At 43.1% G+C, this 27975-nt stretch overlaps 1 pseudogene; it reads right to left on the bottom strand.

The window, feature by feature from the left end:
- Nucleotides 1-27975, bottom strand: LOC110530923 (opsin-3-like; annotated as a pseudogene).

The following is a 27975-nucleotide window of genomic DNA, read 5'->3' as shown; positions in this document are numbered from 1 at the left end:
TGCACTGTAACAGAGTTGTGTGCAATAGCTACTGTAATGAAAATCAACATGAATAAATGTATGAATTCAGGAAAACAAGTGTGGTTGTCCTACTCACCTGTTTGATTGCATGCAACAGCTTACCATAGCAGTAGACTATGACCAGGAAGGGGATGATGAGGCAGAAAACAAAGAGGCAGAGGATGTACGAGACATTGTTGGCACTCTTGGCCTTCCAGTCCACGGAACAGGTGGTACCGGGCCCCTCGGGGCCGTAGCGGCTCCAGCCGAAGAGCGGCGGCAGGGTCCACATCAAGGAGTAGAACCAGGAGAAAGCAATGCCCAAGGATACCTTCCGGTAGTTGGTGGAGTCGGCCTTGGTTGGGCCCATCATGGTGCTGTAGCGCTCGTAGGAGAGCACGGCCAGGGAGATGAGGGACACGATGCCTGGAAACGAGAACACAGACACTCGCTCAGACTATGTAGAACAGGGTCAATACAGGAGTTCATCGGGTGGTCAAAGACAACACAGACACAACAGTCCAGCCTTAAAACAAACTTTTACCTACGGGGTGTTTAAACAAAAATGCATGCAGAAACATTAGTGGGAGTGCTCATACAGACACAAGTCAATTATGTCACACTTGAGTGTATGCTGGCTTCCTACTGTTTTACCCTGGAAGGGTAAGTAATGCATCCATATAGGTTGTTATTACTTTGCAAAGAGAGATTCCAATGTACATGTAAGTGTGATTGCTTCACACAAAGTAGCATAGGGCATGCAGAATTAAGCTTTTAGACATTCTGCAGGAGGGCCAATGATACCAGTGATGAAGAGATGCCACAAAAGCTTCCATGTAGCATTCTATAATTTCTCACCTTTCAATGCACATACTTCCTGCTCTGCAGCATTTGCAAAGGAGCATTTCATATCCAGTCACTGCTCCCAGAAACCTGACCTCTCATCTTCTTTATCTTGTTTGTTTTTTCATTGAAGTGAAACGTAATATTTGAATGTAATATTTCCGCCATCGTTTCCTATGACCGAAAAGGACATCAGAACAGCGATCACTAACCTTGATTTGGATGAGGATTTCGAGTCGAGGGCGCAGGACATACCACTCACCCCGGACCAGGCCCTAATTTAAAAAAAATGTATTTCACCTTCATTTAACCAGGTAGGCCAGTTGAGAACAAGTTCTCATTTACAACCTCGACCTGGCCAAGATAAAGCAAAGCAGTGCGGCAAAACACAACAACACAGAGTTACACATGGGATAAACAAAAGTACAGTCAATAACACTATAGAGAAATCTATATACAGTGTGTGAAAATGGAGTAAGGAGGTAAGACAATAAATAGGCCATAGTAGCGAAGTAATTACAATTTAGCAAATTAACACTGGAGTGATAGATGTGCAGATGTGCAGTGATAGATGTGCAGATGTGCAAGTAGAGATACTGGTGTGCAAAAGAGCAAAAAGTAAATAAAAACAATATGAGGATGAGGTAGACAGTTGGATGGGCTATTTACAGATGGGCTATGTATCCCAGATACTCGGAAAAGGAAAAGACGGCATAAGAGAGGCCGGCATGCGGGCACCCTTACAAAAGTCTGCAAATAAATTAGCCACCTCTATCCTCCGTTCAATTGGCGAACGTACAATCACTGGAGAACAAACTGGACGAGCTCCGTTCAAGACTATGTTCCTCGGAGTCGTGGCTGAACGAGAGCATTGATAATATACATCTAGTTGGTATTTCTATGCATTGGCAGTATCAAACGGAAGCATCGGGTAAGCTCAAGGGGGGAGGTGAGTGTCTTTTTGTTAACAACAGCCGTAATACTAAGAAAGTCTTGAGGGTTCTGCTTGCCTGAGTTATAATACCTCATGATAAGTTGTAGACCATACTATTAACCAAGAGAGTTTTCATCTATATTCATTATATTTGTCTATTTACCACCAGAAACTGATGCTGGCACTAACACCACACTCAAAGAGATGTATAGGGCCATAAGCAAACAAGAAAATGCTCATCCAGAGGCGGTGCTCCTAGTGGCCGGTGATTTTAAAGCAGGGAAACTGAAATATGTCTTACCTAATTGTCATCTGTGCAACTAGAGGATCAAAACTCTAGATCACCTTTAGTCCACACACTGAAATGCATACAAAGCTCTCCCTCACCCTCCATTTGGCAAAGCTGACCATAACTCTATCCTCCTGAATCCTGCTTACAATCAAAAACTCAAACAGGAAGTACCAGCTCAATATGGAAGTGGTCCGATGAAGCGGATGATAAGCTACAGGACTGTTTTGCTAGCGTCTGGTGATCCGTCTGGTCCTGCAGCTTTGTGAATGTTAACCAGTTTAAAAGTCGTACTCACATAGGCTACGGAGTGCGTGATCACACAGTCATCCGGAACAGCTGGTGCTCTAATGCATGGTTCAGTTGTGCTTGTCTTGAAGCGAGCATAGAAGAAAGCATAGTTTGTAAGCCCTGCCACATCCGACGAGCGTCAGAGCCTGTGTAGTAGGATTTGATCTTAGTCCTGTATTGACCTGTTTGATGGCTCGTCGGTGGTCGTAACAAGATTTCTTAAAAGCGTCCGGATAAGTGTCCTTGAGAGTGGCAGCTCTAGCCTTTAGCTCAGTGCGGATGTTGCCTGTAATCCATGGCTTCTGGTTGGGATATGTATGCATGTTCACTTTGGAGACGACGTCGTCGATGCACTTATCAAGCTGGTGACTGATGTGGTAAACTCTTCAATGCCATTGGATGAGTCCCAGGAAACATATTCCAGTCTGTTGTTAGCAAAACAGTCCTGTAATTTAGCATCTACTTCCTCTGACCCCTTCTGTATTGAGCGAGTCACTGGTACTTCCTGCTTTAATTTTTGCTTGTAAGCAGGAATCAGGAGGATAAAATTATGGTCAAAATTGCCAAAAGGAGGGCGGGGGAGAGCTTTGTATGCATCTCTGTGTGTGGAGTGAAGGTGGTCGAGAGTTTTTTCCCTCTGGTTGCACAGATGACAAAATTTGGTTCAATTGATTTAAGTTTGCCTGCATTAAATTCCCGGCCACTAGGAGTATCGCTTCTGCATGAGCATTTTCTTGTTTGCTTATGGCCTTATAGAGTTGGTTGAGTGTGGTCTTAGTGCCAGCAGCGGGCTGTGGTGGTAAATAGACGGCTACGAATAATATAGATGAGAACTCTCATGGTAGATAGTGTGGTCTACAGTTTATCATACGGTAATCTCCCTCAGGTGAGCAATACCTTGAGACTTCATTAATATTAGACATCGCGCATCCGCTATTATTGACATATAGACGCACACCCTCACCCCTCGTTTTACCAGCTTGTCTTTTCTGCTGGTGCATGGAAAATCCTGCCAGCTCTATAGTATTAGTTTCGTCATTCAGCCACGACTTGGTGAAACATTCAATTTTACAGTTTTTAAATGTCCCGTTGGTAGGATAATCATAATCGTAGGTCATCAATCTTATTTTCCAATGATTGCATGTTAGCCAGTAGAAAAGATGGCAATGGGAGTTTACTCACTCGCCTACAGATTCTCAGAAGGCAGACCGACATGCGCCCCCTTTTCCTCTCTTTTCTTCACGCAAATGATGGGGATTTGGGCCTGTTCCTGGGAAAGCAGTATATTCTTCTTGTCAGACTCATTAAAGGAAAAAGCTTCTTCCAGTTTGAGGTGAGCAATCACTGTTCTGAAGTCCAGAAGTAATTTTTCGGTCATAATAGATGGTAGCAGCAATATTATTTACAAAATAAGTTAAAAAAAACAAGTTAAGTTACAAACAAAGCAAAAAAAATTACGAAATAGCACAGTGGGTTAGGGGCATGTGAAACGGCTGCCATCCTCTTCTGCTCCATCTTAAAACATCTGGATATGCTCCATGCCATAGGCTTGTTCATTTAGCTGACAAGATATGCTTGTAGGTCCTGTAGTTTATATTATTTTATAAAAAACATTTCAATAAGAATAATATAATTGAATTTAGCTGAAGAAAATGGAAAGGATATTTTTCCCATTAAGGAGCGACTCTGCATATGAAGTGGCTATGTTGAACGTATAAGTGATCATTTGAAACGGGTCCTATATTCTAGATTCAGAGTTATCTGGCAACTTTAGTTGTGAATGATACAAACCATAGAATGTCATATAAATCAAAACACACATGGGCTGCATGGCGCGACAATAGGCTATTGATGATTTGAGAAAGTAGCAAAAAAAGCTCTGTTCCTTGTCTCAGGCTGCACAGCTGTTCTCTCATCAAGTGGTCATATTTTCACCCATGCTCCATTTAAAGTCTTTAATCTTGATTTAGAATGGCCGATTATGAAATGAGCAGGAACCGGGGAAGGGGAAAAAAGACATGGCATCTGTATGCACTCGAATGGCGAATGGAGCCAGCAAGGTTTCTGTTACGGAGTCTAGTTGATAGGTAATTGACTAGCCCGACTGTTCCCCGGACTCCAGTTGTAGGGATTTGTACAATGCACAAACAAGGCTATTGAACCTGACATTGGTGTCTGTCTTTATTCCTTTATCTAACATATCATACTAAAACATGGTATCAGAAGTGGCTCGGAAAACACACGTTTGTTATTTTTGTAGCTAAGTACAGTATAGGCGCAGTTACGTTCCATATGCGAACACACGCCGTTTCCTACTCACAACACTGATCAACTCGTTGTTAGCTGGCTAGCTAGCATCACTACCTACGTCGATGACTGAAGGCAAAGAAATCTCATATTCCATTGCTATGGCAGCGAACATTCCGCCACCAAATCCCATGGTTCTCACAGGGGACTGGAATACTAATTGGGACAACTTCAGGGATGAATTCGAGGACTATGCGCTGGCGACCGGTCTACATGAGAAACCCAACGAGGTACAAGCTGCAACTCTGAGGAGTTTAATGGGCAGCGAATGCAGGCATATCTACCGGCACAATCTCACCCTCACAGCACGACAACAGTGTGATGCAAAGGCTATATTGGATGCATTGGAGAATTACTTCAAACCCGCCAGAAACGTAATTTATGAGCGGTTCGTTTTCGGAAGCTGTAAACAGGAAGAGGGTGAGTCAGTACACAACTTTGTAACACGTTTTAGAGAGAAATCCGCCACTTGTGAATACGGGGGATTGAAAGATGAATTGATTCGTGACAAAATAGTGCTGGGAATTGCAAATGAGGATACACGCCGGCGTCTACTGAGAGAGAGAGACTTAACATTAGTAACTGCCATCGAAATGTGCCGCACTGCTGAAGTCACTGACATGAGAATGAGAGCAATGGAAATCGAAACCCCACGCTCCGACGTTGATACTGTTCATGCTGTTGCTAGGCAGACATTCAGACTAAACCAATCGAGGCAGAGCAATTCACCACGAACGGTCAAGACAGAGAGCCCCGTAGCATGTAAATAATGTGGGAATACACACACACGTGGCAAAGAGCACTGCCCTGCCTACGGAAAACCATGCAGAGCTTGTGGAACTAATAATCATTTTGCAAAAGTGTGTCTCAAAAGCAAAAGAAGGGTGAGTGAGGGCAAGATTCACTGTGTTGATGATGTCACTCAATGTTCAGAGCTGAAAAGTGAAAGTGACATTTACATGCATGAATCCATTGGGGCTGTACACTCAAGAGGGAAGAAATGGTTTGTGACACTACGATTACACAACAAGCAACAACAATGTCAACTGGATTCTGGTGCTACATGCAACGTAATGAGCTACAAAGACAAAATCAATCTGGCACCTGACACACATCTATTGCCCAGCGATACTAGACTAAAGCTGTACTCAGGAGAGCTAATGAGCTCTATGGGCACCTTTGAGACCGAATGTGTTATTCGGGGACGCAAACACAAGCTGGAGTTTGAGATTGTAAAAACCAGTCAACATCCTCTCCTCTCAGGCTCTACATGCGAACGCCTGGGACTGATGCAGTTCACTGTACCAAATGACCTGCGCATTGTGGATCATGTCCAGCATGGACCCCTGTGCAAAGAACAACTACTCAGCAGATATGACGATGTATTCAACATGCCCGTTGAATCTGTGCCTGGGGAGGTACACTTTGAAGTGGATGAGAGCATCACTCCAGTCCAGTGTGCTCCTCGCAATGGGCCCATTGCAATGAAAGTGGCTGTGAAGGCCCAGCTGGACAAGTATGAGGCCGATGGCCACATGACATCTGTGACTGAACCAACTGACTGGATCAGCAATATGGTCATAGTGAAAAAAACAGAGAAGCTGAGGGTCTGCATCGACCCAAAGCATCAGAACCAAGCACTGAAACGATCCCACTACATCATGCCGACACTAGAGGATGTCCTCTATAAGCTTCCCAAGGCCAGGATTTTCACCTTGGTGGATGCCCGAGATGCATTCCTTCAATGCAAGCTGGATGAAGAAAGCAGACTCATGACTACCTTCTGGACCCCCTGGGGTCGGAAACGCTGGCTCAAGCTCCCGTTTGGTGTCTCAGTGGCGCCTGAGATATACCAACGTAAGCAGCACGAGTTACTGGCTGGGCTCAAGGGCATTGAACCCATCGCCGATGATGTCCTGATCGTAGGCTGTGGTGACACAGACGAAGAAGCAGAACGCGACCACGATGTGAAGCTCCTGGCACTGATGGAGCTCTGCCGATCAGTTAAGCTTCGCCTTGGCCTGAAGAAGCTGCAGTTCAAGGTGAAAGACGTCCATTTCCATGGCCACAATCTCTCGGCAAAAGGCCTGAAGCCAGACCCAGACAAGGTCAGAGCGATCCTCGACATGCCAAACCCGTCTGATGCAAAAGGAGTACAGCGTCTCATCGGCTTTGCAAACTATCTTGCAAAGTTCATGCCACACCTATCAGCAGTCTGTGAGCCTCTGCGCCGGTTGCTGGACAAAGACACACCATGGCACTGGCTACCCAAGCACGAGGCCGCAGTGCAGGAGATAATCTCTGGCTTCATCCATGCCAGTGTTGCGCTACTACGACGTCATGAAGCCTGTCACAATCCAGATCGACTCCAGCCAAAGGGGACTTGGATGCTGCCTTATGCAGGAAGGCCAGCCCGTTGCGTTTGCCTCGAGAGCGCTCACCCCCACCGAACAAAACTATGCACAAATTGAGAAAGAGTGCCTCAGCATCGTCTTCTCCTGCCAGCGATTCCATCACTACTTATATGGGCGAGACCTGGTCATCGCTGAAACTGACCACAAACCACTCATTGCCATATTCAGTAAACCTTGCCCACAACGCGCCCAAGAAGCTTCAAAGCATGCTCCTGACTCTGCAAAACTACAGCCTGAAGGTCATTTACAAGCCAGGACCAGAGATGTACATCAGCGACACACTGAGCAGGGCAACAACACAATGTACAGGCAGAGGCACTGTCTATCAGCGGCAGGCCATCTGTTCGCTACAGCAGGAACAACAAGATGTTCAACAGATCAATCAGGCAGACTACTTAAACGTCACAGATAACCGCCTAGCCCAGATAAGGCAACACACTGACAAGGACGAACACCTACAGTCACTGAAGTCCATGGCTCTCGCAGGTTGGCCATACCTGAAAGAGGAGACACCTTTCACAGTGAGAGAATCCTGGACCTTTCGAGATGAGATCAGCGTGCAAAATGGCGTCTTGTTCAGAGGTCAGAAGGTCATTATTCCCAAATCACTACGTCCAGAGATGCTTACCCGCATACACTCCAGTCACGTTGGAGGTGATGCATGCTACCGCCAGGCTCGTGAAACATTATACTGGCCAAACATGCAAGCAGAAATTAAAGACTTTGTCAGCAACTGTACCACATGCAACGAGTACGCTCATGAACAGCAAAAGGAAACCATGATGTCACACAAACTGCCCACAAGGGCCTGGCAAATCGTCAGCATGGACTTATTCAGCCACAGACAAAAGGACTATCTTCTCATTGTTGATCACTACTCTGACTTTTGGGAAATTGAACTGCTCCCTGACTTGTCTGCAGAGACGGTCATAAAGCGCTGCAAGACGTAGTTTGCAAGGCAAGGTCAGCCTGACAAGGTAATCACGGACAATGTCCCACAATTCACTGCACAGTTCAAGCGTTTTGCCTCAGAATGGGAGTTTGACCACGTGACCTCCTCTCCAAGACACCCAAAAGCAAATGGCAAGGCAGAATCAGCTGTCAAGATTGCAAAAAACCTGTTAAGCAGGGCCTTGCGCGACAGCAACCACCCATGGAAATCGATCTTACAGTGGAGGAACACACCCACCGAAAACATGGACAGCAGCCCAGCACAACGCCTTCTGTCCAGACATCTGAAGACTACCATCCCCGTAGCTAACAAGCTACTTGAGCCCTGCGTCATGGTTGGCGTCACGGACAAACTGCGTCACAGAAAGCAGCTCGCTAAGTGCTTCTACGACCGGACTGCTCGAGACCTACCAGAGCTGGAGGTGGGTGAAACGATAAGGATGAAACCGCTGCCGGGAGACCACACAGGACTTTGGAGGCTGGGCACATGCCTGCAGAGAGTTGCACCACATTCTTACCTGGTGGATGTTGGTTGCTCCGTCTATCGTCGCAATCAGGTGGATCTGCGCGTAGCAGAGCAGATAAACCAGAACACGCCATACACTCACCTAGATGAGCTGGATCACAGTCCAGGCCTAAGGGTAAGGGGCGCAGAATTGAGACATGGGCCAACTGAAGGTGAGGCTTCTACCCCACCAAGCTCTCCAGCTCATGCCCCTAATCCTACCCCTGTCAGAGCCAATACTTACTCACGGGTGGGTCGGCTGTGCAAGCCACCGGACAGGCTTACTCTGTAAGCAAGGGACTGTTAACTTGCCCTCGGTTAATTAAAATCGATATTTTTTCTTAAATAATTAAATTAAAATTAAAAAAGGAAGATGACAACTGAAGTAAAAAAGAAAATGTAATGCTTTTTCTATTGTTACGACCTGACTGTTAAGAACTTAATGTTATGCCTTTATGTTTGCACTTTCTATTGAAAAGGATGATGTTACGGAGTCTAGTTGATAGGTAATCGACTAGCCCGACTGTTCCCCGGACTCCAGTTGTAGGGATTTGTACAATGCACAAACAAGGCTATTGAACCTGACATTGGTGTCTGTCTTTATTCCTTTATCTAACATATCATACTGAAACAGTTTCCTACCGCTCCGTTTTGTAGGCTACTTCGGTTTTATAGCGGAGATGTGCAGCTGATGAGCAGCTGAGAAATACATATAAGAACACTTATTTCACTCCATGCATCAACCACTGTTTGAGGAGCATGCTCTGTCTGCCCCGAACTATGATATTCCGCTGAAACTCTGTATGCCTCTCCAACCCTGTTCCTGCAGCTACCCAGTGCTTAATTTGGGAATCCAAGTGAAATCTGTCCGGGAACATCGATAGTAACATGTGTACTCAACTAAACATATTTCACTAAACTGTTGACAGCCCGTCTACACGCTCGAGAAAGTAATAAAGGAGAGAGAGAGGAGGAGAAATCATGATGGTGATATATTCTGCATAGCTAAAGGTAGTGTCACCCAATTTATGAAAAAAAGCACTATTACTTAGCTGTTCAAAATGCAGTAATTGTAGGCTAACTGTAAGCCGCCCTGCACAATCAATGAACCAACAGCATCGCCTAGGGCTATACTTTCTCTTCCAGCTTCATGGATATTTTGGGGAACTTAGCATAAGATAACCAGTCCATCCAGTATACATAATACAGTTCACACTCAAAGGTGATTACTTGAATTTGTTGAATTTCTGAGTATATGCTAGACCAATTATGTACCAAAGGCATATTTAATCAGTTTTTAAATGTTTTTCTGCCATAATATGCGGTACGCTATGCATTTAATAATGGGGGGGGGGGGGGGGGGGTTGTACTCATAAGTCTATGCATATGCATAAGATCTACTATGCTTATGGGTGTTTTGAATTAATCATCATCTTAGTAAGTGCTGTCCATTTTTTTTTATGTTAGGCTTTGAAACAACATCCACAACAACCATGTTTGGGACTGTTTTAACCTGCTGTTGAACTTCTTTCTTCAAATTGATCATCACAGTGAGGTGAGTTTTAAAAGTACTATAGTCCTACTGTTTTGATTATAATATACAGTACCAGTCAATAGGTTGGACTAACCTACTCATGCGAGGGTTTTTCTTTAATTTTACTATTTTCTACATTGTAGAATAATAATGAAGACATCAAAACTATGATATAACACATATGGAATCATGTTGTAACCAGAACAACAACCTCTCCCTCAAAGTCAGCTAAATAAAGGAGCTGTTTGTGGACTACAGAAAACGGAGGGCCAAGCACGCCCCCATTCATTCACATCAATGGGGCTGTAGTGTAGTGATTGGTGGTGTACTGCAGAGAGGGTTGTCCTTATGGAAGGTTCTCCCATCTCCACAGAGGAACTCTGGAGCTCTGTCAGAGTGAACATCAGGTTCTTGGTCACTTCCTTGACCAAGGCCCTTCTCCCCCGATTGGGTCTTGGTGGTTTCAAGCTTCTTCCATTTAAGAATGATGGAGGCCACTGTGTTCTTGGGGACCTTCAATGCTGCAGAAATGATTTGGTACCTTTCCCCAGATCTGTGCCTCAACACAATCCTGTCACGGAGCTCTACGGACAATTCCTTCGACCTCATGGCTTGGTTTTTACTCTGACATGCACTATCAACTGTGGGACCTTATATAGACAGGTGTGTGCCTTTCCAAATCATGTCCAATCAATTGAATTTACCACCAGAGGACTCCAGTCAAGTTGTAGAAACATCTCAAGGATGATTAATGGAAATAGGATGCACCGGAGGTCAATTTCGAGTCTCATAGCAAAGGGTCTGAATACTTATGTAAATAAGATATTTGTTTTTAATTTTCTATACATTTGCAAACATTTTCAAAAATCTGTTTTTGCTTTGTCATTATTGTGTGTAGATTGATGAGGATTTGTTTTTATTTAATCCATTTTAGAATAAGGCTGTAACGTAACAAAATATGGAAAAAGAAAGGAGTCCGAATACACTGTTTCTACCTCGATTATCTCATACACCTGCACATCGACTCGGTACTGGTACCCCGTGTATATAGCCAAGTTATCGTTACTCATTGTGTATTTATTATTACTTTAATTATTACATGTTACTACTTTTCTATTATTTCTTTATAAGAATTTCACTGTTAGTCTACACCTGTTGTTTATGAAGCATGTGACAAATAACATTTGATTTGATCCATGAGGCTATCCTTCACGGCCATTGATTTCCAACAGCAATGAAGCAGACCCAACCAGCCCTCTAATTTAAAAGTGTGGGCCAGAGACCTTTCACTGAGCTGCTGTATAGTTCTTAGCTCTCACAGGCAAGGGGAGATATTGCATGGGTTCTGAAAGTGCAGGTTGTTTAGGTGTGAGTGTACGTTCATCTGTGCGCGCACACCGGTTCACAGCAGTGTCTGCATACATGTGTAATATACAGCTGTTGACTGTTTGAGCCGCAGGCAAAGCTCAGAGATATTAATCACATGTTTACCTCATACGACCACGGCTACTGGATTCACATGTGCTTGCTTGATGGACTTAATGGACGTTTTTATTGATACTCTTGACCTATCTGGGCTGGTGAGATGTGTAGCTTTATGAAAGTTATGAAATTGCAATATACTACAAAAAATGACACCAAAATACTACAGCATCTCATGGTTTCAAAACATAGACATCCAGGTAGTCCATTTAATAAAGTGCCCAGTATCTTCTCTGTGCACTGACCCCAGCACATTCAAGCATCTAAACGTATAATAAAGGCGATGCTCTGCTGATGGAGAGCTGTATACAGCCAACAAATTACTCAAATCAAATAGAATTACTCAAAATTAATTAAAGCCTTTCTTCAAAGACGGCGAATATGACATCTAATATTCCCATCATTATGTGGAGGAAACAACCGCCGAAATTAGGTTATGTTAGTTGGCCAAGCAGATGCCTCTGCCCAAGTTTGGACCATCTCGCTAGCATGAAATCAACATGGGACTGCTTATTCAAAGTAGAGCCTTATGGAGTGAAACACCAACTCGATGGACCTCACATCAGAGAGGCCAGCTTAATCTGATATGTTTTGAAATTACCTAAATAAGATGAAATCCACTTGAGCATTTCCCCCGTTTTGGGTTAGTTCCTTGTGCATCGTGTATTTGTCTTTCACAGAAAATCGAATCAAGTAAATGTTTTGTTATTGTACAGTTCTTATCACAGGATGAAATGATACCTACATTTGCCCAATAATTGACTGCAGCGATTTTTCTGCCATTGAAATCCTTGGGTGGGCCGTCTAAGCGTTTCTTTGGAGCGCCTAAAATCAAACTGTCAGAATTACATTTTCAGTGTGGAAAAGCGCTTTCAGTGTTAACTTAAACCAGAGATAAAGTATGAAGAAAAGATAATGGTCCTATATATTTTTTTATAATATAATCTACACAGTCAGGAAGATTTAAAAATTGCAATAACAATGAATTTAGCGGAATGTATTTTGTGTTTACGTTTGAGCAAAAGAACACACGATTAGCCATGGCAAAATGAGTAGAATGACAGGAAATTTGGTTTGAAACTGCAGCTCTATTGAGAACTTTGAGAAAATGATCTCTACATTTCAGCCACAACGAGTGTGCGACCATGCCAGAAAAAAATCCTGAACTGCCATCATTTCTGATTTCCATTTCGGCCAGTAACTCAACATCTGGAAAAGTTTAATCAGTGCAAAAGTTTCCCTATCAAATATAAAGTTGAGAGCTCACCGCAAATGTTTTGCAAAAGGTTTTCATGCACACTATCTGTAGTTCAACCATAGTCAACCTTGTGGAAAAACCACACCAATTTTACATGTGAACAAGTGAAGTGTTTCAAAAACACGTTTTCACAAAATCAGTATAGAATACAGAATCCTTTGTACCATAAGGAAAATACAATCAGCAAGAAAATGAATGAAGGCCCATTGTTAAAAGTTTGGACTCAAATGGATACACTGTTTTATTATGGAGAAGAGGCTCTGTGATTAAATTAATTCAATTTAGAAAGAGGACAACCACTCTGAATGACTTTCAATGTGGGAATGATACAGATTAGAGAAAGGAAGCCTTTGCAAAAGTTTGGGAACCTCTGCTTTATCTTTCATAAGGCCAGAGGAGGTGCATACATTTAAAAGGAATTACAGGCACAAAAGGTCAAAGAATGCACCACTGACAAGATACAGGATCTGAAAGTGGCTTACACAATTAACATAAGCTGTGTACTTTTTTTCTTTGTATGAATAAAAGGTTACGGATAAAGTACAAATGACTGCCTTTGCTTTCGGCACCCAAGGCAAGTCTGTATAGGAATACTAATGCTCTGAAATACCACCTCCCATCATTCATAATGAGTATTGTGAGATGTGTTTATTCACTATTTATTGAACTTGCTCATTACCATCGTATCATGACCTTTACGTTGGAGTGATTTTGCTTCCCTTTACTGTTGAGAGTTCTCACCGACCTTGAAAAAAAAAACACCAGACGAATCCAGGCCATATACAGAATACAGTCTAACTTCAGCAAGAACAGACAAGGTTAGGTTAATTCAAAGCCTGTGTACACCTGAGGCAGATACAATATACAGTGGGGCAAAAAGGTATTTAGTCAGCCACCAATTGTGCAAGTTCTCCCACTTAAAAAGATGAGAGAGGCCTGTAATTTTCATCATAGGTACACTTCAACTATGACAGACAAAATGAGAAAAAATAATCCAGAAAATCACATTGTAGGATTTTTAATGAAGTTATTTGCAAATGATGGTAGAAAATAAGTATTTAGTCAATAATAAAAGTTCTCTCAATACTAGAGCAGTGATGTTTTGGGGCTGTTGCTGGGCAACACAGACTTTCAACTCCCTCCAAAGATTTTCTATGGGGTTGAGAGCTGGAGACTGGCTAGGCCACTCCAGGACCTTGAAATGCTTCTTACGAAGCCACTCCTTCTTTACCCAGGGGGTGTGTTTGGGATCATTGTCATGCGGAAAGACCCAGCCACGTTTCATCTTCAATGCCCTTGCTGATGGAAGGAGGTTTTCACTCAAAATCTCACAATACATGGCCCCATTCATTGTTTCCTTTACACGGATCAGTCGTCCTGGTCCCTTTGCAGAAAAACAGCCCCAAAGCATGATGTTTCCACCACCATGCTTCACAGTAGGTATGGTGTTCTTTGGATGCAACTCAGCATTCTTTGTCCTCCAAACACGACGAGTTGAGTTTTTACCAAAAAGTTCTATTTTGGTTTCATCTGACCATATGACATTCTCCCAATCTTCTTCTGGATCATCCAAATGCTCTCTAGCAAACTTCAGACGGGCCTGGACATGTACTGGCTTAAGCAGGGGGACACGTCTGGCACTGCAGGATTTGAGTTCCTGGTGGCGTAGTGTGTTACTGATGGTAGGCTTTGTTACTTTGGTCCCAGCTCTCTGCAGGTCATTCACTAGGTCCCCCCGTGTGGTTCTGGGATTTTTGCTCACCGTTCTTGTGATCATTTTGACCCCACGGGGTGAGATCTTGCGTGGAGCCCCAGATCGAGGGAGATTATCAGTGGTCTTGTATGTCTTCCATTTCCAAATAATTGCTCCCACAGTTGATTTCTTCAAACCAAGCTGCTTACCTCTTGCAGATTCAGTCTTCCCAGCCTGGTGCAGGTCTACAATTTTGTTTCTGGTGTTCTTTGACAGCTCTTTGGTCTTGGCCATAGTGGAGTTTGGAGTGTGACAGTTTGAGGTTGTGGACAGGTGTCTTTTATACTGATAACAAGTTCAAACAGGTGCCATTAATACAGGTAACGAGTGGAGGACAGAGGAGCCTCTTAAAGAAGTTACAGGTCTGTGAGAGCCAGAAATATTGCTTGTTTGTAGGTGACCAAATACGTGTTTTCCACCATAATTTGCAAATAAATTCATAAAAAATCCTACAATGTGATTTTCTGGATTTATTTTCTAATTTTGTCTGTCATGGTTGAAGTGTACCTATGATGAAAATTACAGGCCTCTCTCGTCTTTTTAAGTGGGAACTTGCACAATTGGTGGCTGACTAAATACTTTTTTGCCCCACTGTATAAGGGCACCCCTTTAAATTAGTGGGTTTGGATATTTCAGCCACATCCGTTGCTGACAAGTGTATATATATTACACAGCCATGCAATCTCCATAGACAAACATTGGCAGTAGAATGGCCTTAATGAAGTGCTCAGTGACTTTCATGTGGCACTGTCATAAGATACGACCTTTCAACAAGTAAGTTTGTCAAATTTAAGCCCTACTAGAGCTTCCCCGGTCAACTGTAAGTGCTGTTATTGTGAAGTGGAAATGTCTAAGAGCAACAATGGCTCAGCCACAAAGTGGTAGGCCACACAAGCTCACAGAACAGGACCGCCAAGTGCTGAAGCGCTTAAAATCATTTGTCCTCGGTTGCAACAGTCACTACAGACTTCCAAACTGCCTCTGGAAGCAACGTCAGCACGAACTGTTCATCTGCAGTTTCATGAAATGGGTTTCCATGGCTGAGCAGCCGAACACAAGCCTAAGTTCACCATGTGCAATACCAAGCGTCAGCTGGAGTGGTTTGAAGCCCGCTGCCATTGGACTCTGGAGCAGTGGAAACGTCTTCTCTGGAGTGATGAATCACGCTTCACCATCTGACAGTACGAGGGACGAATCTGGGTTTGGCGGATTCCAGGAGAACTCTACCTGCCCGAATGCAGAGTGCCAACTGTAAAGTTTGGTGTAGGAGGAATAATGGTCTGGGGCTATTTTTTATGGTTCGGGCCAGCCGCCTTAGTTCCAGTGAAGGGAAATGTTAACGCTACAGCATACAATGACATTCTAGACGATTCTGCGCTTCCAACTTTGTGGCAACAGTTTGGGGAAGGCCCTGTCCTGTTTCAGCATGACAATGCCCCTGTGCACAATGCGAGGTCCATACAGAAATGGTTTGTTGAGATTGGTGTGGAAGAACTTGACTGGCCTGCACAAAGCCATGACCTCAACCCCATCCAACACCTTTGGCATGAATTGGAATGCCGACTGCGAGCCAGCCCTAATCGCCCAACATCAGTGCCCAACCTCACTAATGTTAATTTGGCTGAATGGAAGCAAGTCCCCGCAGCAATGTTCCAATATCTAGTTGAAAGCCTTCCCAGATGAGTGGAGGCTGTTATAGCAGCAAAGGGGGAACCAACTCCATATGAATGCCTATGATTTTGGAATTAGATGTTCGACGAGCAGGTGTCCACATACTTTTGGTCATGTAGTGCATTACCGTATGCAGGATCACGAAGCAATGATGGGGGGAAGGAAGTTCAAAAAGAGGAAGGAAGTGATTTTCAATATAATAGAGGACAATGACACTGCGAGATAAGGATACAAATGCAAAGAGGAGTTGGACTGGCTAAATGGTTGCCCAGGGCTACTAACTAAGCAAGCCCTTTTAATGTGAAATAAGATGTGTGACTGCAATAATGTTTTCCGGTTTTAAACCTGCCTAGTTCTCATCTCAGGCCATTAAGTTGAGGCAGCAGGTTCTAAAGTCATTCCAGACATCACTTAACTACAATAATGGCCGTTCAGGTCCAAAGGCGAGACTGATGTATGCAACATTCAACTGTTTTACAGCCTCAAAACCAAAGCTAATGTCATAATGTCATGCTAATGTCATGAGCACAGCTTCTTGAGGGTCCTCTTGAGGGTAAGTTAGTGTGCTTTTCTTTAGGGAGATTGCTTATTCAGCGATATGATGTTCCTATGCTGGGCAACTAACAACATAGAATAAAGACGGTGTTACAACTTGAGATCTGCACACTTAACACAAATGTCCACATAAGTCACCCATTGACATCAATTAATGATTTTACATGAAAGTCTAAGTTGTGTACACTTACCTCACCTCTGAATTGGCCTGAAAGAGAATATGAAGTGAGAGGTTTTCCTTGTCAGTATTTGTTGTCACACAGCTGTCAAGAAAAACAACCAAGAAAACGGTGCAGATAGATAGGGCAGCAGTATTTTGTTTTTTATGTGTTATTTCTTACATTATTAGCCCAGAATATTTTTTGTGTTATTACATACAGACAGGAAGATCTTTTGGATATCAGAGCGGCGGTAACTCACCAGCATTACGATCAGGAATACGAATTTCCCAAATCACATCCTTTGTTCGTACCCCCCCAGGGCAATTGAACTGATTCCAGAGGCTGATCCAAAATACCGCCGGCAGAGAAGAGGGATTCAGAGTGGACATCAAGTCCGAGTATATTACTCGCTAATGTTCAGTCTCTGGATAATAAAGTTGACGAGCTCACGGAGACGATTTTCTTCCAGAGAGACATCAGGGATAGTAACATACCCTGTTTTACGGAAAGATGGCTCTCTCGGGATATACCCAAAGCTCAGTTCATTGCGCAGACAGGAATACATTTGGGAAGGAAAAGGGTGGGGGTGTATGGTTCATGATTAACTACTCATGGTGTGATTGTGATAACATACAGGAACTCAAGTCCTTTTGTTCACCCGACCTAGAATACCTCACAATCAAATGCAGACTGTATTCCCCCCCCAAGAGACATCTCTTTGGTTATAGTCACAGCCGTGTATCTTCCCCCTCAAGCCGATACCACGACGGCCCGCAAAGAATTTCACTGGACTTTAGGCAAACTGGAAACCACATATCCTGAGGCTGCATTTACAGTAGCTGGGGATTTTAGCAAAGCAAATTTGAGGAAAACGCAACCGAAGTTCTATCAACACATTGACTGTAGTACTCGCGCTGCTAAAACACTCAACCACTGCTACTATGGGCAGATACTCAAACACGAAGTACCAGTGCTAAGGAATATTCAACGCTGGTCTAACAAATTGGAATCCACACTTCAAGATTGTTTTGATCACGCGGACTGGGATATGTTCTGGGTAGCCTCTGATAATAACATCGGCGAACACACTGTGACTGAGTTTATCAGGAAGTGTATAGGAGATGTTGTACCCACTGTGACTATTAAAACCTACCCTAACCAGAAACCGTGGATAGATGGCAGCATTCACGCAAAACTGAAAACAGGAACCACTGCATTTAACCATGGAAAGGTGACTAGGAATATGGCCGAATACAAACTGTGTAGTTATTCCTTCCGTAAGGCAATCAAACAGACAAAACGTCAGTACAAAGACAAAGTGGAGTCGTAATTCAACGGCTCAGACACTACACGTATGTGACAGGGTCTACAGACAATCACGGACTACAAAGGGAAAACCAGTCACGTTGCGGACACTGACTTCTTGCTTCCGGACCAGCTAAACACCTTCTTCGCCTGCTTCGAGTATAACACAGTGCTACCGACCACTGTGGGCTCTCCTTCTCCGTGGCAGATGTGAGTAAACACATTTAACCGTATTAACCCTCACAAGGCTGCCGGCCGAGATGGCATCCTTAGCAGCATCCTCAGAGCATGCGTAGACCAGCTGGCTGGAGTGTTCATGGGCATATTCAATCTCTCCCTATCCCAGTCTGCTGTCCCCACATGCTTCAAGATGGCCACCATTGTTCCTGTACCCAAGAAAGCTAAGGTACCTGAACTAAATGACTATCGCCCCGTAGCACTCACTTCAGTAGCACTCACTACCTGACCTGACACCCTAAACCCACTTCAATTTGCTTAATGCCCCAATAGATCCACAGACGATAGATCCACAGATCCATGCAATCGCCATCGCACTGCACACTGACCTATCCCATCTGGACAAGAGGAATACCTATGTAAGAATGCTGTTCATTGATTATAGCTCAGCATTCAAAACCATAGTACCCTCCAAACTCATCATTAAGTTCGAGGTCCTGGGTCTAAACCCCAACCTGTGCAACTGGGTACTGGACTTCCTGATGGGCCGCCCCTGAGTGGTGGTGAAGGTAGGAAACAACACCTCCACTTCGCTGATCTTCAACACTTGGGCCCCACAAGGGTGTGTGCTCAGCCCCCTCCTGTACTCCCAGTTCACCCTTGATTGCGTGGCCATGCATGCCTCCAACTCAATCATCAAGTTTGCAGATGACACAACAGTAGTAGGCCTGATGACTAACAACGAGACAGCCTACAGGGAGGACATGAGGGCCCTGGGAGTGTGGTGCCAGGAAAATAACCTTTCACTCAAAGTCAACAAAACAAAGGAGCTGATCGTGGTCTTCAGGAAATAGCAGAGGGAGCACCCCCCTATCCACATCGACGGGACCGCAGTGGAGAAGGTGTAAAGCTTAAGGTTCCTCGGTGTACACATTAATGACAAACTGAAATGGTCCACCCACACAGACAGTGTGGTGAAGAAGGTGCAACAGTGCCTCCTCAACCTCAGGAGGCTGAAGAAATTTGGCTTGGTAACTAAATCACTCACAGATGCACTTTTACAGATGCACAATTTAGAGCATCTTGTCGGGCTGTATCACGGGGTGAGTCACGGGCTGTACCGCCTGGTACGGCAACTACACCGCCCACAACCGCAGGGTTCTCCAGAGGGTGGTGCGGTCTGCCCAACGCAACACCGGGGAAAAACTACCTTCCCTCCAGGACACCTACACCTATGTCACAGGAAGGCCAAAAATATAATCAAGGCCATCATCCACCACTGCTTGTTCACCCCGCTATCATACAGAAGGCGAGGTCAGTACAGGTGCATCAAAGCTGGCACCGAGAGACTGAAAAACAGCTTCTATCTCAAGGCCATCAGACTGTTAAATAGACATCACTAGCACATTAGATGCTGCTGCCTTATAGACTTGAAATCACTGGCCACTTTAATAATGGAACACTAGTCACTTTAATAATGTTTACATATTTTGCATCACTCATCTTATATGTATATACTCTATTCGGAAGAGAAGGCTGTCGTTTTACGGTCCCCTAACCAATTGTGCTATCGTGTGTTTTTTCACGTTATTTGTAACTTATTTTGTTCATAATGTTTCTGCCACCGTCTCTTATATAAGGACAGCGATTATTCACCCAGTACTGGAAGAAGATTTTTTCTTTAACAAGTCGGACACAAAGGATTTACACCAGACACAAAGAGACGGAGATATCGGGGACGTAGGTCTGGGTGCCTTGTAATGAAACGGCGGCGAGTGGGTAATCTGCCTTTACCATCGGTCCCTATTGGCCAATGTACAATCATTGGATAATGAAAGAGACAAACTACGAACATGTATATCCTACCAACGGTACTTTAAAAACTGTAATATCTTATGTTTCACTGAGTCGTCTGTCGAGTTTTACGTGTTTTCGGCAAGATAGAACAGCAGTCTCTATGTATATTTGTAATCAACAGCTGGTGCATGAAATCAAAGGACGTCTCAAGGTTTTGCTCGCCTGTGGAAGAGTATCCCATGATAACCTGTAGACCACACTATTTACCAGGAGAGTTTTGATCTATATTCTTCGTAGCTGTCTATTTACCACCACAAACCAATGATGGCACTAAGATCGCACTCAATTAGCTGTAAAAAAGAAAAACACTCATCCAGAAGCAGAGCCCCTAGTGGCCGGGGACTTTAATGCAGGGAAACTTAAGTTGACCTAATTTCTACCGGCATGTTAAATGTGCAACCAGAGGGAAAACAGCTCTAGACCCCCTTTACTCCACACACAGATGCGTACAAAGCTAGCCCTCCATTTGACAAATCTGACCATAATTCTATCCTCCAGATTCCTGCTTACAAGCAAAAACTAAAGCAGGAAGCACCAGTGACTCGGTCAATAAAAAAGTGGTCAGAGGAAGAAGATGCTAAACTACAGGACTGTTTTGCTAACAACAGACTGGAATATGTTCTGGGATTCTTCCGACGGCATTGAGGAGTACACCACATCAGTCACTGGCTTCATCAATAAGTGCATTGATTATGTCGTCCCCGCAGTGACTGTACGTACATATCCCAACCAGAAGCCATGGATTACAGGCAACATCCACACTGAGCTAAAGGCTAGAGCTGACGCCTTCAAGGAGCGGGACTCTAACCCGGAAGTTTATAAAAAATCCCGCTATGCCCTCCAACGAACCATCAAACAGGCAAAGTGTCAATACAGGACTAAGATTGAATCGTACTACACTGGCTCCGAAGCTCGTCAGATGTGGCAAGGCTTGCAAACTATTACAGACTACAAAGGGAAGCACAGCCACAAGCTGCCCAGTGACACGAGCCAACCAGATGAGCTAAATTACTTCTATGCTCGCTTCGAGGCAAGTAACACTGAAACATGCATGAGAGCGTCAGCTGTTCCAGACGACTGTGTGATCATGCTCTCTGTTGCCGATGTGAGTAAGACCTTTAAACAGGTCAACATTCACAAGGCCGTAGAGCCAGATGGATTACCAGGATGTGTACTCCCAGCATGCTCTGACCAACTGGCAAGTGTCTTCACTAACATTTTCAACCTGTCCCTGATTGAGTCTATTCCACCAACATTTTTCAAGCATCTACCCAAGAACACTAAGGTCACCTGCCTAAATGACTACTGACCGTAGTACTCACGTCTGTAGCCATGAAGTGCTTTGAAAGGCTGGTCATGGCTCACATCAACACCATTATTCCAGAAACTCTAGACCCACTCCAAATTGTATACCGCCCAAACACATCCACAGATGATGCAATCTCTATTGCATTCCACACTGCCCTTTCACACCTGGACAAAAGGAACACTTATGTGAGAATGCTATTCATTGACTACAGCTTCGGGTTCAACACCATAGTGCCCTCAAAACTCATCACTAAGCTAAGGACCCTGGGACTAAACACCTCCCTCTGCAACTGGATCCTGGACTTCCTGACGGGCCGCCCCAAGGTGGTATGGCACAATTCCAAACTCCAGACATGTACTCCCTGTTCACTCATGATTGCATGGCCAGGCACGACTCCAACACCATCATTAAGTTTGCTGATGACACAACAGTGGTAGGACTGTTCACCGACAACGATGAGACAGCCTATAGGGAGGAGGTCAGAGACCTGGAGCCAGGACAACAACCTCTCCCTCAACGCAATCAAGACAAAGGAGAAGATTGTGGACTAAAGGAAAAGGAGGACCGAGCCAGCCCCCATTCTCATCGTCTGGGCTGTAGTGAAGCAGGTTGAGAGCTTCAAGTTCCTTGGTGTCAACATCAACAACAAACTATCATGGTCCAAACACACCAAGACAGTCATGAAGAGGGCACGACAAAGCCTATTCCCCCTCAGGAGACTGAAAAGATTTGGTATGGTTCCTCAGATCCTCAAAAGGTTCTACAGCTGCACCATCGAAAGCATCCTGGTTACATCACTGCCTGGTACGGCAATTGCTCAGCCTCTGACCGCAAGGCACTACAGAGGGTAGTGCGTACGGCCCAGTACATCACTGGGGCTAAGCTACCTGACATCCAGGACCTCTACACCAGGTGGTGTCAGAGGAAGGCCCTAAAAATTGTCAAAGACTCCAGCCACCCTAGTCATAGACTGCTCTCTCTGCTACCGCACGGCAAGCGGTACCGGAGCACCAAGTCTAGGTCCAATAGACTTCTTAACAGCTTCTACCCCCAAGCCATAAAACTCCTGAACAGCTAATCAAATGGCTACCCAGACTATTTGCATTGTCTCCCCCCTCTTTTGTGCTGCTGCTACTCTCTGTTTATTATCTATGCATAGTCACTTTAACTCCAACTACATGTAGATTTTACCTCGATTAACCTGTGCCCCCGAACATTAACTCTGTACCGGTACCCTCTGTATATAGCCTCGCTATTGCTATTTTACTGCTGCTCTTTAATTATTTGTTACTTCTATTTTTATCTTAACACTTATTTTCTTAAAACTGCATTGTTAGTTAAGGGCTTGTAAGTAAGCATTTCACTGTAAGGTTTAAACCTGTTGTATTCGGCACATGTGACAAATAAAATTTGATTTGATTATTTTCTACTGTATCTTACTATATGCCGCTCTGACATTGCTCGTGTGTGTGTATTGTGTGTATTGTTGTGAAATTGGTAGATATTACTGCACTGTTGGAGCTAGAAACACGAAAGTTTCGCTACACCCGCAATAACATCTGCTAAACACGTGTATGTGACCAATAACATTTCATTTTATTTTGATTTGATGTTGCAGCAGAGCTCAGCTTAGCGAACGCTTGTGTATATGGAAAGATGCTTAACAGTATATGTGTGGGTGCTGACTACTGCAGCCTCTTGGTTTACACTATCGTAAATATTTGATACCAAACACATTTAAATTGTGTGTATACTATAAATGTGTATACTTTCTGTTTTGTTCCCCTCTAAGTGATTATTTCTTAGAAGGATGATTTATGATACATTTATGATTGTTCTTCCACTGAGTATTTTTCTGACAAGCCTGCATAAGACAAATCCTACAAGCCTGAGTGTATAACACTGAAACTGAGAAATAATCACTTCAAGAGTGACTCTGAGTAATTCCTCAGCCACAGCCAATGGAAAATCGAGCCTTGTTGATGTCTGGGAGCAACAGTGCCCAGCGACCACACACCATGCCTCAGATTCAGATGCCAAAACTTGTCAAAGGGTTAGTAAATTGGCTCCTTGTGGAACGTACTGTTATCACTTCAGATAAGTAATGCGGAACCACTAAATGTCTCATATAGTGGGTAACTTAGTAAGCAATAAATCAAGACTAAGAGACTTGAAATGATCAAAATGAAATGTCCCAGGCAAAACTCTGGGAGCTGGTGTGATGCTATGTGAGCTTCCTTTCAAGTTGGAGGCAAAAAAACTATTTAAGAAGAGAAAAAGTCAAGATAGTTCTGTGAATATAAAAAGTTTTAACAATGTCACAAGGATACCACTTATCTAACCTGAAGGGATGCACTAACAATGTTTCTGTATGAAATTAAGTTGTAAATATTTTATGATACTGCCCATAGCTCTACCGAAAAGCACCCTTTTTTTGTTTTAGAAGTAAGCCGTTGAAGAGAAGAAAATAACAATTTTCTGTCCATTTCAACTTAATTTCCCAAAAAATTTATGAATTAAACCATGCAGGAGTATCACTAAACATAATTTTTTTTATGAAAAATGCATCTGTATTTAATAGGCCTAAACGATGGTTGTATTCTGTTGTTCGCCATGGCTCACCGCCACTGCCAAACCAGTGTGGAAAAGCTTTTTAATGGAACATGCATTGTTTAGCAAAATTCAATTGAAAAAAAAATGGATTCATGATACAAAGTCAGATGTGCCATTTTTAGATTTTAGCCCACTGAATGTCTCTGCACTGCCTGCATCTCTTAAGGGGCAGATGGAAAATCAACACGTACAGTATATATCTTCGTGACAACATGTCTTATGGGCTGACATTCCAGCTTTTATAATGTGTGGTCAAAGGAGAGGGACTAGTATTGGGTGTGATTGGGGCAGTTAAAACTGGTTTGGATGTACAATACTGGGTTGAAACATGACATTTTATTGGTGCCAATGGGTATTAATGCAGGTCTGGACACATTTGCCAGTGGTGTTTTAAACAGGCTTATGGAGACTATTAAAAAGAGCTATAGCTGCTAAATGCTGTTGTATAAAGATAGCAGAGAGCCTGAGATGTTATAAAAAGAGGATATGCACTGGTTCTGGCCTAGAACAACCCGAGCAGCCCACATATGGCCAGTTTCAATAAACTTGTGTTTATTTCAGGAAAAAGATCACAGGAACATTGGTGATTCTTTCTTTACAGCCTATTGAGGCCTGGTTGGATGGACTAATGGACTTTGGACAGTTTAATGTGCAAGGCAGCAAATGAGCGGGGCTTCGGGCAATTAGGAGAGATTAGGAGGGTGCCCAACTCCAAAAACAACAGTAAAAACCACACAAAGAGGCAGACCGATATCTCTGAATAAGCCCCAGTGGAGTATTTACATAACCTTCATGATCTAACACTCAGACAACTTAACTCATGAGAAGCCAATATGGCACAATTCCAAACTCCAGACATCTGTGAGGGACTGAAGCAGCATCACAGAGTAGGACTGATAAAATTACTCGGAGTCACTGTTGAAGTGATTATTTCAGTTAGCTTGAAATCACATGAAATTAAGTCATTGGTATCCTGAATCTCTGGTACAGTGTAAAGCCTAGTGTTTATGATCTGAACACATAACTAAACTCTTTTCTGTAACACTTTTTAAATGCGTCAAGGGATTTAGAATGTCAATGAAAACATGTCATAGTGTTTTTAGATCGTAAACACCAGAACATGTTTATTCGCTGTAACACTTTTTAAACACATTAACACGTTTATTCTCACAATGTGCTTCGGTTTAAAACACTAAACACTGGGAGTGTTGTTTTTACACTGTGGGGTGTAAAATACGTATTTTCATATTTCCCAGCGTGCCTTTTGAGTGAATGAGAGAGATACCCACCAATGACTGTGTTTGTTAGTGACAGAGACCTGGTTGTTGCATTACATAAATTATACTCCTGAAGCTTTCACCAAGTGACTGCCTTAGTGAATTTGTTTCAATTAAAAGTAAACTCTTTATGGCAACATCTTATACATTACATAATGCCTTTAGTTATGGCCTAGTTATCCTCCACATTGCGGTCTGAAAATCCTGGCTCACGGGCCACATCAGACCTGCATGTCACAATACGCTGGTTTGTGAAGTGAGGGAGGATATTCAAGAATTTGAATATTTTATCACACTCAACCTGTACCCTGAATGACTACTATGGTGATGGAATTAATAAACAAGACTAGCTAACAGATTGGATTAGTTTAGAAAAATGTCAGTTATTTATCTTTGTATAGATTCATTAATTAATCAATGTGCATGAGGAAATGAAATAGATATTAAAACAAACTATTCTAAAAATCTCCCTGCAACAAAGCATACTGGGAAAAATTATAGGAGGAGGAGGCCCCTCCTACATCTTTTTCACTTTGAGTTAACAGGAATAGATTTAACAAGGTGTAACAAGGAGTAATAACACCACTCAATTAAAAATATGCATTAAATTAAATGTCATGTTCAGTTGTGCTGAAATGTAGGTAAGGTGACAGACATTCCTAACACTGAACTGAATAAAAGACATGGAAGGTCACATACATTTCTAATGATTAGATGCACTCAAAACAGGATGATAGGAAAGTAAACACTTGTGTTTCAAATCGAAACGCTCAGGAGATATAGATGTCCTCCTGGTTGGAACTGACTGGAAAAGGCTGACTATCATGATTAATTCTGTATTCTGAACGCCTGTGTTAAAGATGAGAATACTAGCAAATCAAAATACCTAATGTGCCTAAATGCCTAATGTTTAATAAGTTTTAAACATTGACGTTTTGGTTATAAACGTGTCAGATGTCATGGTTTTACACTATAGGCATCGGACCATATCACTGCATGGTTTATCAGTAAATAGACAGCTATAAATCCACACACACCGCCACAGTTGATTGTGACTAAAGCTCTTGAAGCATCTCCCGTGCAATACAATTGTATCTATACTCTCATTCTTGGCGAGGAAGCCTATGGTGAGTCTATCTTCGACTTTACAATCTTGCACTCTTGCTACAGTCTCCCAACAAAAAATGTGACAGACAGCACACTGTTGTTAAAACAATCTGGTCTTTGAAAGGACATGATAGCCGACCTGTTGGTGCCCTCACATGCATTTCATGATCCTTTTAAGACCGCATATGAATCGTGTGAAAACTATTATATTTTAACAGACTAAATAACCAATTTGACTCACAACACAGTCGGGCGTGCACTTTAAACACTAATGAAGACTAAACAAAATGTCTAAACACTGTAAATAAGATTCGTTTTTGATGCCAGAGCTATTTTCATGTAGCCTACAGTGAACACCATAATGCAGTTTAATCAAGCAGAGATAATGTTTAACTAGCCTGATTTAATGTGTATGACAAGATATATATATATATATATATATATATATATATATATATATTTTTACATCTATCACATTATCTATCACAAATGAGTCAGAGACTTCAGAAGGGTATGTCGAAACAAGATATTAATTGATGATATATGGAAGTTTGAATAGAAAGAACCCATCATTCATCTAGACCTGCATGCTACGGTTGGAACTGATGACTATCGATATGCAATTGTGATATTCAAATTAAACTATAAAAAAAAGAATACCAAGCATATCCCCTCTACGCATTGTGCTGGCCAGATTCCAAAAGCGCACACCACATCGAGGATTGCCTATATCTATTTTACAACCACATTTGAAACATAACCAAACGCTAATAATGAAGCAACTCTGTAGTACACTTACCAAATAGTGAATTGGCAAAGCCGTACCATACACATCCACTTTTTCCTATGAGCCATCTTCCTTGCGTACTTGCCGCGAAACTGAACGGAGTGCCCACCACACACACAAGCAGATCGCTGAAGGAAATGTTAATTAGTAGCAGGTTGATAGGCGAGCGCAGCACCTTGTAGCGGCAGAAGAGGACGAGAACCAGGAGGTTGTTGAGGAATCCGAAGGTACCAATAAAGCCCAAACACACAGCGACTATCAGGTTCCCGGTCGGGCTTAAGGTGGTGCGGTATGACGCTTCCAGATTCCTGTCTCCAGCACCCGCACACAACGCGCCATTGGTCCTTGTGCAGCCGCCGAGGCTCACGTTGGGCACAATCATCGCAATCCGTTTTCTCAGCACAAGCGTGTGGTTGGCATTTTTAGGAGGGACGAAAAATGTGGGATTCTGAGTTAAAATCCATTAAGGTTGATTGCAGAGAAACGTTTTGCTTTGAATAATTTGTTTTCCAAATGTATAACTTTGTTTCCCAGTTCATGGTTTAAAACCAGAACAAAGTTTGATAAGGCTGTGCTCCACCATGTGGTAGTTAAA

Source organism: Oncorhynchus mykiss, chromosome 8 (assembly GCF_057628025.1).
Source record: "Oncorhynchus mykiss isolate SJ-2025 chromosome 8, ASM5762802v1, whole genome shotgun sequence".
NCBI classification, from domain to species: domain Eukaryota; kingdom Metazoa; phylum Chordata; class Actinopteri; order Salmoniformes; family Salmonidae; genus Oncorhynchus; species Oncorhynchus mykiss.
This window is presented reverse-complemented; position numbering and strand designations above follow the sequence as displayed.